At 39.0% G+C, this 16126-nt stretch overlaps 1 long non-coding RNA gene across 4 annotated transcripts in view; it reads left to right on the forward strand.

Moving 5' to 3' along the window:
• Positions 1 to 16126, forward strand: part of LOC130250083 (uncharacterized) — a 202578-nt gene that overhangs the window by 70673 nt on the left and 115779 nt on the right. For all 4 annotated transcript variants that reach the window (XR_008839896.1, XR_008839895.1, XR_008839897.1 and 1 more), the window contains exon 3: positions 7597 to 7682. This is a non-coding gene — a long non-coding RNA (uncharacterized LOC130250083). The remainder of the gene's footprint in view (positions 1 to 7596; positions 7683 to 16126) is intronic.

The following is a 16126-nucleotide window of genomic DNA, read 5'->3' on the forward strand; positions in this document are numbered from 1 at the left end:
TAAAAAAAAAACAAACAGAAACCCCCAATGATTCTCTCTTCTAAATTTGTTACCAGTATAATTAAATTAAGTATATATGCTCTTAGATCTAATACAACTAAAAATTTACTTTCTGAATCTGAAGGTATTTTCTTTATTCTAAACCTTTTAGAGCAGGTGCTTAAAAGTGAGAGATTGTCTAAGGATGCACAGACACAAAAATAATAAAAAAATATTGTTTGAAATTTTGTTTACTGTTTCTTGTAGTGCCTTTTTAGAAACTTGAATACTGTGTTTTCTTACCCATTAATGCTTTCTCATTTGTTTTTATATCCAGGCAGTAGACTCCATTTCTACTCTTTTTTTAAAAGAAGATAAAATTTCTCTGTGTTGTCAGAGCCATAGGAATTTTCTCAGATCTGGGTTCTTCAATTATTTTCTAGTGAATGTTGCAACATCACTGAGTGGCTACAGGTGCTTACACGAATTATAACCAACAGGAAAAAAACAAATCAATGTTTGCACTGCTGCTGTAATTTGGAAAAAAGATTTTTGGCAGCATAGGATAGGTGTATGTAATAAGCTCTAGAATTTAAGTATAGTGAAAAGAATACAAAAGGAAATTTCCTGTATTTTTATGAGCATGACTCATGAGGGATATGTTTGCTGTGGTTAATATCCAGTGGCTTTGCCTTCCTGTGATACAGTGTCCTATGCACGAAATTCCTTCACTTGGCTGATCTTTGGCCTTGTTGTTGGTTGATCTTCACTGCCTTTAGTGAGAGTCAGCTGTATTTTCCTTGTGCACACCAGGAGTAAATATTGCCCCAGTGCACTCAGGCCAGACTCCCTCCCTGCTTTATGTCTGCACTGCGCCATGCCATGGACAGGGATGCTCTCAAACCCTGCCTGTGTTTGGAACCAGCAGAAATCTCCCTGCTTGGGTGCACGTTTTGGCAAGCACATGGAAGATGTATTTGCTAATTGCACTGTCACTGATGACAGTCTTGCAATCCCATCTCCCCAAACTTGAGTGTTTGTGCAGTCCCCATGCTCAGATGCTTTCTGGATGCTCAGTCCCAAGGTGTGCTGGGCCATGGCATGCAGTGTGGGCACACCTCCTGGTGTTTCAGGCAAAAAAGTGAGGAGCAGGACAACTGGGAAAGTGCAAAAGGAGTTGGTGGGAATAACATGGATGTTCCTTTTTGTTTTCTGTGAAGTGGATGCTAATGTTTTTTAAAGGAAAAAAACAAACTGCGATAACAACAAAAACCTACTGGCACACCTTTGGGAAGTCCCATAAGAAAAGAAAATGTGACAGATGTTTGCCATCTTAAGGAACTTTATTATTTAAGTGGAAAGATAGAGTAGATACATACGTTTCTGTCCTACCTGAGGTACTGGTGTTGGTACTGGTATTATTTCTGTTCTGTGTAATCCCTGACATCATCTAGTGTGCAAGTATCACTAGTTACTGAAAACTGAAAGTTAAGTATAGAACTAAAGCCAACTGGTAGTTCAGGCAGAAAAGTTAGATAATTAGCTGTTCTTGTCAAGGGACTGTGATTAAAATAGGCCATTTTCATAATAGTGGCTAGTTTGCAAGGGACTTCCTGGAAGCCACCTGGGATAATGATAATGAAAAGAACAAAATTAATAAGGAGGGGGAGGTGGTGCCATTATAGCCCATGATGACTTTTGTAAGTGGATTAAGTCAGCTTTTAGCATGAAGGCTGCTTGTTACTTTGGTACTTAGGAAAGAAACAAGGATTGAGTTTTCTGACTGTTTGGCAGCCTGCTGCCACTAGGTCAGCCCAGTTACTGCTGCAGATCCTTAATATTTCTGTGTCAAGCTCTGGTTTCCTTGCTCACAGCCTTATTAACTTGGGAGTGCTGTTGGCACAGCTCATCTTCAAAGGCCACTCTAATCTGTGTAACCCAGTGGCTCCTGCTCTGGGATTTTCTTCCTTTGGGGGAATCAGTGCTATTAAGAAACACCAGAAGAGGAACAGCATCAGAACAGTATTACTGCATCATTCTTTGTCAGCTGATGATTGCAATGTGAGTGCAATGTGAATTTATGTTGATAGATAATCTCTTAAGGAATGAGCTGTTTAGCAAGTAGTGCTTGGAAGGGCAGCTCTTTGTATAGTGGGGGGAAGGATCTGTGTCCAGCTCACCCCCCAGCGCTGGTGTGGAGGGGCTTGGTGTTCCCTTTGGCATTTGCTGCTGAAATCTTGTCCTCCTCATCCAAGAACAGAGCAGCAGGGAAACCTCCCAGGGCTGCACAGCACTTGCTCTTTCCTGTGTGTGGATTCCTTAGTGGATGGCCTATGTCAATGTGATAATTTTAATCAGTGAATTCTGACCTGAATCATCTAAGTAGTGTCTCTTTGAGAACACACTATTGAGGGCAGCTATGCTAAATGCACTAGTAGGATAAAATAAACGTGCAATGAGAATGCTCCATTGTTGGTGTGATTTAATTAAATATATTTTCACTTCATACTCTTAAAAGTTCTATATCTAAATCAAATTAATTGAAACCTATTTGGCTTTTTTTCTTTTAATTGGCGGTTGCTATTATTTAACAATACTAGTAAAGACCTGTTCACGCTGCTTAAAAGAAATTCTTTTAACAATTTCAGTATGACTGAAATATTTTCTCAGAGAGAATGTGCTGGAAATCTATTGTAAATTTAATCAAATTCAATACTTAAATTAAAATATGGGCAAGAATTAAAAGTACTCTGGGTTTTCTTTGCATAGATTCTCCTAAAAAAATCTGCCTCTAAATTATTTTCATTAAATGAAGCTTTTATGTCTCTTTATTCCTTGATTAGGAAAGCAATGATTTGAAAAATTCAAGATATTGAGGTCTCAAAAGTGTCAGGGATGCTCAGCTTCAGAGAGCATAAGTAAATATTTCAGTGTAATATGCTCAAAATAAATTGCTGTGAATGCTTGTGGATATACAAATATTTCCAATCAGTTTAATGGGTCAAACTTTCATATGATTAGAAAGGTGCTGACTGTACTCATGCACGATCAATTAATAATGTCTCACTGCATTCTGTATAAAACAGGAGTGTGATGCATCTGCTGAGTGCTTATCTAAGGCTTCTTGTAAAAAGGGGTGAATCTGAACACTGAAATCTCTATGGATTTTATTTTCCTTTTTTTTATATACTGAGAAAATTACAGTGCTTTTACAGTACTTTCTTGAATACCATCATAAGCAGAAAAATCTAGATTTTAGATTCCAAGTGCACACTCATGTTTTATGTTCTGCCTGCTCATGACCTGTTCAATATCTGCAATTGGTGACCTGATGGCCAAGGTTCTACTTTGCAATATTTTTTTTTGCTGACAGTCTTTTCCATTATGCCCAATTAAACAGTCTGACATTCCAGCATTCTTCACACTTCTATTGTTATTTACTTACATGGGAGAAAATGAACTAAGAAGTTGACAACAAAGGTGAAGCAAGAACAGGCTTTTTGCTTGGTAATGTTATAACTGGCTTTGGATAAGTCTTGCAAATTAATAAGTTACTACCAAAGGTATGAGAAAATAGCCTGGGTGCCTGGGGTTAAGCACTGTGAAGTCTGAATGACCTCTTGGTGGCAGTTCATTGGAATAAAATTTAATCTGGTTATAAAATTCAAAAATTTTTAAACCTAAAGATAGTTATGTGGTATGACAAACCATCAGAATACTCCTTCACCCCACATTGTATCCCTCTAATGTGACTGAGTCTTTTTGCAACTGCTCTTTGATGTGGTGTCTGATTATAGATTTTTAGTTTGTCCTGTTCATTGTACAAGTTTGTGAAATTCAGATTTTCCTGCAGATAAGCCTTTGGCTTTTCAGTTGCTTCTGCCTTGCAAAGAAATTAATTCCTTCAAGCCAGTGAGTCTGCAGCTCCAGCTGTGACTGTAGATGAATGTTCTTGCAGGGTCATGTACTGTAGCTCTGAACCTAAATAAAAGGATTAACAAGAGTTCACTTGGAGGAAAAACACTTAATTTCACTATAATAACTATGAGAATCCATAGGGAAAACCAATAAAGTTTTACTATTAAAATTGTTAACAAATGATTATTCCACCCTGACCCTCTCTTCCCGCTGTTATTGTACTTTTGAGCAGTAACAAATGATGGGATTGACCTAGTTCATGGTGGTGCTTTACTGCCTGGCCTACAAATGATCTTTTCCTTGTAAAATAATTCCTAGTCTAGTTTTTTTGAGAAGCATTGATAGGATTTGTGAAGGAAACAATATTTTCTGATGCTTTTCACACAATCTTCTGCCCCAAAACTTTGCTTGATGTGAAGGAAGAAGGGGCATCATGTAGACAGAGATGCTGGAGCTGAGCCTGGCAATACCCACAGGATACACCTGATTGTTCCAGAAGAGCATGACTGATTTCCACAGCTAGGACAAACAGCTTTCAGTAATTCCTGGCAAAAAGGAGGATTTCTAGGGTGGGTGACTCTTCAGTTGCATGTATGGACCTCATTGTCTCCTCTCCAGGCAGCACCTGCTCAGGAATGGGGGGAGCAGAGGGGCTGCTGGCAGGGGCTTCCTCACCCTCTAATATCTCAGCTGCTGATGACTCTGTACAGCTGCTTTCCACTCAGGCAAGTGGTGTGAAGGGCCAAGCCACTGCTCAGGGCACTTGTCTGATCCTTCAGGACTCTCCTGTCTGATGGAGATGTCAAAGGAGGGCGGAAGGATTTTGATCCCAGTGATCTTGACTCTCTCCCGAGCATTTCAGGACTGCCAGCCTCAGGCACTACCACTGTCTGAGTAGGCAAAGCAATACTTGTATCCATTTCCTTGGGAAGGAAGTCAGGTAATTAAAATTGATTAATGTGACTGCCCTGATCGGCTTAAGAAGTCAAAATGATGAAAGTTGTTGAATTTTAAAGGTTAAATCTTGATAGCAGCTTTGTCTTTTGCTTCATTTGGGCTTTGGAGGTGGTGAGCAAGTCCTGGTTGGTAGATTGGTGATCATAATGAGCCCCTGTCCAAAAAATGCCATAGTGTCCATCTGGGTTACCTGCTGGAGCTCCTGATGTTGAAGCCAAGGCATGAAGGCTGGTCTCCCCAAAAATGGTCTGAGGTTCTGCTTGGGCCCACACTTAGCACCAAAAGATGGAAAGTATTTTGGTTGTCTTGTGTTTTTATGCAACTCATTTTTGCTTCAAAGTTTGTGTTCCTATGAGGCAATGTGCCAAGTATATATATATTCAAAGAAATATAACTTGTAAAAGTATTCATCAATCTGTCTTTCATCAGTAGGTAACCTAATACATTTTATTTTTTCAGAGGAAAGAAAAATGTATGGATAACATTGTGCTTTGTTTCAACACTGTTTCTCATTTGTGACCAGATGAGAATCACACTCAACTTTGACTGGTGACTTAATGTTTTTATTTCTCTCCAGTTTTCTTGCTTGCATGCTCAGGAATGTGTTTTAGCTTTTTTCATTTTTATTTTGTGGAACACCTTCTGAAACTGTAGGGACTACCAACAGTCCATAGGGATGGCCTGGAAGCCACAGTCTGAATAGAATTCCACATGAATTTCTTCTTCACTATACCCTTGCTCCAGCACTCTTTGAGCCAAATGTTTTTAATGGTCTCTTGTTTAATTCTTAATGTGGCTTTAATTGGTCACAAGTGGTAATTATAATTTAAAGTCAGGAATTCCAGTTAAATTAATTAGGTATGCTATTCTATCAACTAATTTCATATTTTGTTTTCCTTAATGACTTATCTTCAGGTAAGCAGCTTGTGCTTTAGAGATGTTTCTGTTTTTCATACATTCTTCAGTGATGTTGGGTCTCCTTGCAGAAATTGCAGAGATTCTGTTGAAAGAGACTCGAGTTTTAACAGCATGTGTTGTGGGAAAAGTTGGCTGATATTTTGGCTGTATTTTCAGGACCTTAGAGTTGTAAGATGAAAATTATAGATCAAAGCTACTGCAGGTAATGGTACAACTGTCAGGTGTCTCTATATATGCCAGGCCTTCACTGTCTCATTGCTGAATTCACACTAGTGGGATTAAAACATGGATAGGGAACTGTGATTTAGGGTTTCCCACTGCTATGTAATAGCTTGAATGTATACCAAGTTTATGAGATGCATTCTGGAAAAGCCTAACTTACATTTATCTGATTAGTTCATTGATTTAATTTGTAAATAGAACAAATATGAGAGGAGTCAGTAAAGAAAAAAAAATATTACCTGATCCTGCTGTATTTTAAGTAATTTCTTAACACAGAGATACATTGAAGCCTCTGATGTATAATTGGGGGTGAGGTTCTCTAGGCTTTTAGGCAATTACCTAAAATTGGGGTGATGTGAAAAGACATAAAATAGAAAAGCTAATGTTAGATAAAACATTTCAAGTTTTGTGGATGATGAGACGGGTACCTGCTTGTAGATTTTGTAAGCTTTGTCTCTTTGTAAATGAAACCAGGACAAACACAGAGTGATGCTTTACTAAGCCTCACTTACTGGAGTAGGCAGCTGGACTGTCCATAAGAAGCAACTGCATTGAAGCAACAGAAATCAGAATATTCTTCCATGTGCTGTAGATTGCTGGAAATTGAATAGGATCTGTGTGGAGATTACCAAACTATCTCCATTAGATTTAAGGTACACATTGCAATGTGCAACAGGGAGGAGATGTGTGTTACAGATGTAGTTCACAATAAAATATACTGACCTTTGTAAGAGCAAACCCATCTGTGTGCTGTTATGAAGAACTTTTCCTGTGCCCTAAAAAGCATGTTTTGTCCATGAAGTTTATGCTGCTATGCTTGCAGACATGGGAGTTAACTGCAGTATGTGAAATCTGAAAGGTTAATTTCCTGACTGCATCACTACTCTGTTAATCAAGCAGATGCATGTAACACTAGCAGTGCACATGTTTTCCAATTCAGTATTTGATTTATAAACAGAAGACTTTGCAGAGATACTATTTGACTGATTGTTCTGGTTTTGCAGAGCTTTTTAATGTACTCATGTTGTGGCTTTAAAGTCAAATGTAGCACTAAACATAGCTGTGTCCAGAATTTTAAAATAGTCTTTGTACCTAGACACTTAATCCCAGAGCTTTCCAACTGCAAAGAAAGGAAAAAAATATTAAGGAAAGATTTATTTCACATTTAGCCTAAGTCATTCTTTCTAAAAATTGCAACCATAATTTGGAAGTGTTATTTCTTGTTGTGTGAGAACCAAAAAACTTGTCTAGAACTACTGAGAATTAATATCAGCAAGTGAATACCTAAATGAAGCATAGGTGCCAAATCACCTAATTTGGATTACTGTTTCTCTTTTGATTCTTCTATTTTTACATGCCATGTTGATTTTTCCATCTATATACAATTAGTCTTGTTAGTAATTGTGTTACCTGTGGTTCTGATTCTGCCTCAGCAGAACATATCACTAATTTGAATGAATGGAGAAAGTCTAAATCACTGGAACTAAAAAAAAATCCTTGCAAATTCAGTGTCATACTGAATTCTGAAGTATTGTTGTTGTATTGCAATGGATTTAGTGGGTTTTATATTGTGTAACATGCTATTTCTTTTTAAACATGTAGGAGTTCACCAGATCTTTTTATGTGGTTGCTGAAGCATTGTCCTGGGACAGCAGTAATGACAGATGGATGAACAGAACACACTTCAGGTAAGAGAGCAGATACATGCCATTTGGCTGTTCATTAACTTTCCTCACATTGTTTTGGTTCAGCTTCAATAGTAGCAGGCTTTAATGTTACACCACTAAAATTCACTGTATATAAAATATAAATCTCTTGTCTACATGAATGTTTACATATATCTCTCTGTAAATCAGTGTCAGCAGGTTTTTTGTTTTCCTTCTAGATTTGGTAACCCTGGCAACAGATGCTGCTGCTGCTATTGCAGTCTTTACCCTTGCTACTGTATAAATTTCCATAAGAATTTTATTTCATATTAGCAACTATGACTATAGGTCTAATTTCAGCATTTCTTGAGTGGTTTAGGTAACTGGTTCTTTATGGTTGGGCCAATTCAGGATACAGTTGTCAAATTTTTGATATCCTTGGAAGTTTTAGTGCAAGCTTGTTAAAGCCTGCACAAAGGCAAGCAAAAGTTGGTATTGATTTAATGCTTGCTGTGCCACAAGCTTCCTTGGAAAACATGGACAAAATCTTTAGTTTCTATCAGTGGGAACTGAGTGCTTACATACCAATATGCTTGCATGTCTGGTAGAGAAGACAGTGTGTCCAGAGTACCTTTTTTCACACAACTCTGGTATGCCCAGGGCTTTATTGAGCCTTCTGTGTGCCTGAGGATCACCTTGTTGTGCTGGCAGGGTAGAGCTGCCAGGCAGCCAGTGCTCCAAAGTGAAGGTGAGTACTGCTGAGTGCACATTTGGGCTACACTGAAAGGCTTGGGCTCATAGGGAAGTGCCGTTTCAAGTCACACATAGGGTTTAGCATCTTTGGCCTTCCAGTTGCCCTCATCTCTTCCTTTGTGATGATAGACATGGTGGAGACTGTGCTGTGCTTAGGTTAGAGCCACATGTGTAGGTTCAGTGTCAAAAGAAGTGCCTGAAGGCAAGGACACAAAATATACAAGGGAATGACCCTGGAGTTTATTTATACTCTCTAACACTCAGGATGCAAGAGCATAAATGTAGAAAACTCATCAAAATGTCAGTATCTGTGGATCAAGGACCAGGTTAGCCCTAGAGATTTAGGGAAGGCATAGCAGCCTCCTGCCCCATGGAGTGACTGACAGCTGGTGGCAGGAGAGAAGAGAATGTGTTTCCCAGAACGACCTCTCATGCTCCACAGATGGACATCTGAGTCAGTGCTGGCTTTGTTGAGTAGTCTTGGCTATGCTTTCCCTTTCTGTGGATTTTTGAGGTTATGTTTTGATCCCAGGCTCTGCCACTTTGTAGTGTTCGGGATACCCCAGCTGAATTCCAGGAGGAAGGAAGCAAGTAGTGCCTGAAGTTAGTTTTGAACCTCTTACTTGCTAATTTCATTTAACCTGGGCACTGGGTTGGCATGCCAGGAGACTCAGGAGTTGAGCTGAGCCTTTTCTGCTCCAGTGGGGTGGTAGGAAAGGATGATGGGTGCAGAGCTTTAAAGACAGTTTAAAAAGCAGCTAGACTGAAATCTCCTTGGAGTGAAATGAAACTGCATGCTTTCTGTGCCTCCCACTGCTAGTGCCTTCCTAATGAATAGGTTTGAGGCAGCTGCTCAGACCTGTCTTGCTTTCATCTTTTAGTTTATTCCCCATAATTTTGATAGTAATTTGGGGTTTATGTTCTGTACCTCCTAGAGTTGCAGAAAGAAACAGAGAAGATGCTATGTCATCTGTAAAGCAGTCATCCTGCCTTTTTTTTCCCTGACAGGATTCAAGACTGTGTGGAGGAAACTACCATAAATTTAAAATATCCTGGGGATACATACTCAATGGGTTGAGCCTCCCAGCAAGACATTAAAATATAGGACCATTAATCAGAACTGAACTATATTTTTTCTTGTTTTTCTTTTGTGCATTTAAAATGTTTCTTTTGGGTTCACAGAAACTTTAGATGGACTAAAAGGGAAAAAAAAAGGAACTGCCCAATGATGCATTTGCAGCAAAATCATTGCACTGAGTACCTGATGTGTTGAGGCTATGGAGGGAAGTGTGAATATTGCAAAAATCTACCTGACTTGCTTAGATGGAGTCTCAGAAAAACACTGTGCAATATATATGATGTTAACTATTTTGGTAGGATTGCTGAACTGGAAAAGGCTGAAGGTGGGCCTCTCTGAAAATGTAAAATTTGAGACTGTGAATGTGCTAACTACAGAATTCAGAATACTACACTTTTCAGTGAAAAGTCATTTCAAATTCTGTAAAAACAAGCATAAACTAAAACAGCTCTTAGCTAAAATCTTAAAGTCAGTTGAAGGAGAGTAATTTAATTATACTGATTCTCCTTCTTGGCAGAGAATATTTGAGAGAGAATTTATACAGCTGGATAGAAGTTTGGTTTATTTTTGCTCTTGATTTTTGTTTTTGTTAAAAACAGTGGAGATCTTGGACTTAATAAGTGATTACAGAACCAGATGAATGTTATACTCTTCTTTCTATCCCAAGTGCCCTTATTTTCCCTTCTGTGTCCATATTTGGGGCTAAATCCTTATGAGATACAGGAGAAATTGGATGTAGCATATCATTCAAGGCTATTTCACTTGAGATTGACTCCACTGTGTGCATTCTTATGACTCATGGGAAAACATGTAAAAGACTGTGAATCCAGCTTGCTCACTTAGAGGAAACTGTTGGGCACCCTGTTCCTCCAGTCCCCAGAAAATGGGCAAAGATTTTTCCCTGAATTCCTTCTGTGAGGCTTATGGACAGTGAACTTGCTTATAGTACAAAATGACCAGGTATTTAATGGAGAACCAAATGAAGGAACCCCAAATGAAAAGGATTTGCAGTACTAGAACTTTAGGTGAACTGTTTGCTTGCTGTTTTAAGCCTTCAAAAGGGAGATGTGGTGGGGAGAAAGATTTTGAAGATTCCTGTACAGAAAGGAGTGGCTGAGAAAAATGTGTTGAGAGAATCTGGAAATGGAGAAAGTGAATTGGACAATTTGATTAGACTGAGGAGAATAAGGCTTATCCACAGATCCTCTGTATGCATGTGAATATGTGGAGGTGGATTGTTTCTTGCCAGAGATTTGTTTAAAATTGTAAAAACAGAGCAGTTTCTCTCTCTCTCTCTCTCTCTCTCTCTCTCTCTCTTCTCTCTCTTTTTTTTTTTTTAAATATTCCTTTTTTTCTGTAGCAGGATATAACTAGATTGTAAACTTTGGCAGGACTCTGAACATCTGAATGCTTCTTGAAACTCTGACAATATTTTTGTAAAACTCATTCTGGAACTGGAATAAATGAGGCATTTTTTCTATAGTCACCCTCCTGTTAATTAGATGAAGCAGTAAGTTTTATATTTGTCCAGAAGGAGGTCAAAACAAACAAGAAATTGAGATTGGAGGAGCCAAACAAGGATAAATAATGAGCCAATTTCCCAAACTGGCATTGACCTACCAAGAGTTTGGAAAAAGTATGCTTGCAAGCTTCTTTTATTATTTTAACCTCTTGAACAGAATAATCCTGTCCAAACAGCTATAAAAGCTTTGCAATAGAGAAGTTTATGACCTGGTTTCTGACTGAAACACAGTCTCACAGTGTCTGGAAAGAGCTGAAGGTGCTGGTGGCAGTGCCTCAAGCACATGACAATAGAAACTCCATGTATTGCCCTTTCCAAACTCTTCTTAATTGGAGTCAAATAGAGTGAATTTGAAACATTATTTGCTATTTTATTTTATTTTATTTTATTTTATTTTATTTTATTTTATTTTATTTTATTTTATTTTATTTTATTTTATTTTATTTTATTTTATTTTAGTAAGTGTAGACAATTAAATGCCTGAGGTGGCAGGCAGAATTTTCATTGATGTCTGAAATTTTTAGCGGAGCACTGTTTGGAAAAAGGATCGTTCTAGGATTATCTCAACAGGAATTCAGCAATTATAGGATGGCTTTCTAGATCCTGTGTTTGGAGTAGTGAAGGGAAAAATAAAGGTGCATTTATTCTGTTCACAATTATAAATCTGTTCTGGAGAGACAAGGATAGTTTTGATTAAGCTTCATTCCATTCATGGCTCTCCTGTGAGGAGCAGGGCAAGGATATGATGGGAATGTGCTGAGAGGAGGTGGGAACAAAAAAACTGAACTTGGGATTTGCACATGCAGCTCTCTTCAGCTGGAGAAAGAGACCTTGCAGGAGGCATGAGAACAGGCCACATTTCAATTACCTGCTCTGGTGAGAGGCTGGCAGAGACACCACGTGTGTGCTGGGATGGCAGCAGTGCAGAAGTAAACTGGATCAGCTGTTACAAGTTTTGGTTGGTTTCCTTTCTGTTGCTTTTCCTGAGACACGCTGATGTGATGTGAACTGAAAGTGAGGGAGCTGTGCTGTTCTCCATCAGCTGCAGCTGTGGCCAATACCAATCATCCCTTTTTTCTGCTTTTCCAAGGAGCTTGGGAGTGATCTCGAAAGCACAGATCATTCATGTCAAGAAGAGTTTCTGAATGCTGCTGAAATACATGAAATAATACATGGTTAACATGGAAAGAGCTATAGTTGCAGTGTTTCAATTATAATTCCTTTATTGTTTCAGTTGCTTATAACTTCCTGAAATGCTCATGTCTCAAGCTGAAAATTTCCAGACTTGATCTTGGCCTGACAGTGACCTTTCTTCTCTTTTCTTCTTTGTTTCTCTTTTCTCTGTGGTAATGAATGAATATGGCTGGGGTGTTCCATTTCTAATGAGAAGAAAGTAGCAGCAAAATACATTATAGCTATTACATTCAAACTCTGAACAGCTCAGGCAGTGCAGCTCTTACAAAAATGGTGAAAATCATCAAAAGTACTTTTTGAATCTTTGAGGATCTGTGAGAGTAGGCACTTAGATATTAACTCTAGGTCTTGAACTTTCTTTTCTCTCCATCATTACACTCTAATCACAATTTTAACATGCAGTCTGTCACAATTGTAACATGCAGTTATTTTGCCTAATCAGTGATCAGCTGAATGAAGAAGTAGTCCTTGGTGAAAGAGCAGATCTGTTTTTCACTATTTGCCATGACCCTGGCTTTGGAAATTCAGGCAAGTGCTGTGCAAAGGGAGCCCTCTGGGGCATTCCTCCTTTCCCACAGTTCAGGTTGAAAATGCTCAAGTTTTCAGAAAATTTTCTTGCAAGAAAATTGTTTGTTTAACACAATCTTAAATAAACTTTTTGATCAGCTCTACTCAAGCTGATGGCTGTAGTAGTTGAAATCAGAACCCAAATGTCTCAGGGGATGGAATTTAAACCTGGAATGGAAATTATGGAAATTAATTTGTCAAGAGTTTTCCTTTAAATTAATGCTAATAGCATGTCTATTTATTAAGTTATGTAAAGAGTACTGGTCATGGTTGTGGTATTGTTACACAGCAAATTATGGAGTTTGATTTCTTGACTCATAATATGTGTCTCAAGAAAAAAATGTCATGTGCTTGTCTGTTGGCTTGGTCACAGGCTGACTTTGCCTGAAAGACTGTGGTTTGTGCCAAGGACAATCATTGTGAGTAAGAAATACAAGAAACTTTTCATTTCTAGAATTGGCTTCTCATGTGTTCTATGGGAAATATCACTTTGTGTGCCTTCATGAATGGTCTCTGTTTCTGCTGCTAAATGGTTGTGTGTTCCCAGTGATGCAGACAAGTGCCTCACTCTAAGAGCTGCAGGGCAGCAGCAGAGAGAGTGAGAACTGAATTGCCAGTGGACCTGGCAGAGGTTCCCTGTGCTCTCCTGCCCTCTAACTTACATTTTAATTGAATTCCCTAGCTCTGAACCTCCTGTGTGATATCACAATGCTCTGACCTTGTAGAGGACTGTAGAACCTTTGTTCACCTCTTGTTATAAACTCACATTGGTCACCTGCAAGCTCATCCCTTCCTGGAGCTCAGGAGTGCTGTCCAGCCACTGCTTCAGCAGAACTAGGTAAAAATAAGGTAAAAATAAAGAATAAACATGCCAGATGAAAGAAGGATGCCCATGGCATAAGCTCAAGTTTTCATGTTGCCAGAGAATACTTAGTTCTTGTTGGAGAATAGTACTATATGTTTGGGTTTTTTTAGGATTTAAGGGTCTCAGGATTTAGGGCTTGGTCAATAAGCACAAAAGTTCTATCACAACCACTTTCACCTTAAAAAATTAACCAAAATGTATCTTCTGCACCACAGTGTGAAACAGCAATCTTAAAGTTGCATTGATCTGTCTTAAAAAGCAGAGTCTAATACTGAAACTTTAAAGAAAACTGCTCTGTGTCTCTAGTCTATGTCTTCAGAATAGGAGGAATTTTTTTCTTTAAGTCAACCCCCAAATTTTGGTCCAACCTACTGCTCTTTTGATTGCAATCTTGGATTCTAAATTCTTTCAGGCATCCTAACCTGTGGGAAATTATTAAAGTGGAATTTCCTGGGAAAGGCACAGTAGTAAATTTCAGATTCAGCAATTAAAATACAGCTTTGTCCTTAAAGCTGGCTTTGATGATCCTAATGAGGAAGAATAATGCACCCTTTGGTATTGACAGAAGGTAGTGGAAACCACTGCAGATGTTGTGGGTACGTGACAGTCGGTGTGCAAGAAGTTTTAGGTGAAATGAAATAATAAGACTTCCTTAAAAAAACTTCTGTTTTGGTGGTGAGGATTTCCTTGTCATTTCAGTCTCATTAAAGCTGCTGGTTTAGGTCTGCTGTCTTCTGTGTTGTCTTTGGGCTTATGCTTTCAGTTACATTCTTAAATGACAAATGTTTGGAGGATAAGCATACATTTCTACCACAGGTATTAAAATGAAAACTCAGTTATTGGCAAATACAAAAATTTGTTTTGACATTTTTGGCCTTTTTCTGTCTAAACACTGCACTTGGATGTGTTCTTTCAGGTGTACAGCTAAGTGTTGGCTCTTTAGCCAGCTATGGGATATTTAGAGGGGATTTCTAATAGGAGCATGGAACTAATTTTATCATGTTGACTTTCTGTTCAGTGGTTTCTGTATTGCTTTTTCCCTTGCAATCTACACCTTAATTATAGGTATGAGTATTCAGCCAGTAGAATGGGCTCTGGTGTTTAAAACTTTAGTAACAAAAGTCTTTCTGTCTTGGGGTATTGAAAAACTGACCTTTAACCTATTAAATCAAGTTAAATGAGGAGTGATAGCCTTAACTCACTTTTTTTTTTTCCTTTCAGCTAATTTATTATTAAATACTCTGTGGTGATGAGCACTTTTGAAAAATTCTGTTTAACTCTTGAAATGCCAATCTGGAAATCAGCTTTGCTTTGTCACTTCCCTGGGTCCCATATGCTTTCTCTTATATTTGGGCTCTATAAGTTAATGAAAGACACACCAGACACATAACCCAGTATGGCAGAAAAAGCTCCCTGAGAGAGCTGAAACAACTCCCATGCAGTAAATTCACGACTTGCTGAGCACTGCTGCTGTTCTGCTGGAGGAGGGATCAGAATAGCCTTTTTTTCTTTTTTTTTTTTTTTTTTGTTTTGTGCCTGGATAGTTATGTGAATGTGCCCCATGTGCCTGACCTCCCTCCCACACCTTCCCAGGGCCCTCCAAAGTAACTGTAATCCTTATGCCTCCTGCTTCCTCACCAGAAAACACATCAGCTCTTAGCCTGGAAAACATCCTGCTTTGCAGATGTGCTGTGTCTCAGGGAGGATGGCCCTCTCTTGGGCCCTCAGCTCCTCAGACCAGCCCTCTTGCAAATTGTTAATTCTGGTTACAATCAGGGCAGCCACTTTACTTATTTCAGGAATTGTTTCCTTTTTACTGTGTTGCACATTGTATACAATTGTTTTTGGTCTTTGGGTGCACGTGCTGACTCATAGGTTTAGTTTGCAGTCAACTGAAAATTCAGCTGGAAAGTCTAAATTTACTTTAGAACTCTTACAATTAGTACATAGAGCCCCTCTAGTAGGGACAACTAAAACTGAGGTGTAAATGCTCATATTTTACAATTAATGGAAGAATGTAGTGCTTATTGCTCTGTTGGAGGAGAGATAAGGGTATTGCACCCCTATGGTTTGCAATGGGCTGAGTGGCAAAGCTGAGCCTCTGCTGTGTGTCCCAGCACTGATCAGTGCTGCATTTGTCTGAGAAAATGTTCTGTGTCTCTGTAAAAACAACAAGGTGTCAGTGACTGTAAACTGGGAAAGGCAGCGTGGGGTTGTCCGGTCAGGAAACCTTCAGGCACAGTCACCAGTGAGGTGGCAGACCGAAGGAAACTGGCAGTCTGGAAAGGAAGGAGCAGGAATTAAGGCATGGTCAGAGCAGGAGTGAGCAGGAACACTGTCTGGTTGGCAATCTAGCCTTGCTGCTGTCAATCCAGCACCAATCCTTTCTTTGCTTGCCCAGGACAGAAATACGGGCGTGGGAGATTTCCGTGTGCGGTCGAATCTCTCTGCTTGGACCACCCTTGGGCAGGCAGACTCCAGTCAGCACAACCTATGTTGGTGGCAGC

This window comes from Oenanthe melanoleuca, chromosome 2, assembly GCF_029582105.1.
Source record: "Oenanthe melanoleuca isolate GR-GAL-2019-014 chromosome 2, OMel1.0, whole genome shotgun sequence".
Classification (NCBI taxonomy): Eukaryota; Metazoa; Chordata; class Aves; order Passeriformes; family Muscicapidae; genus Oenanthe; species Oenanthe melanoleuca.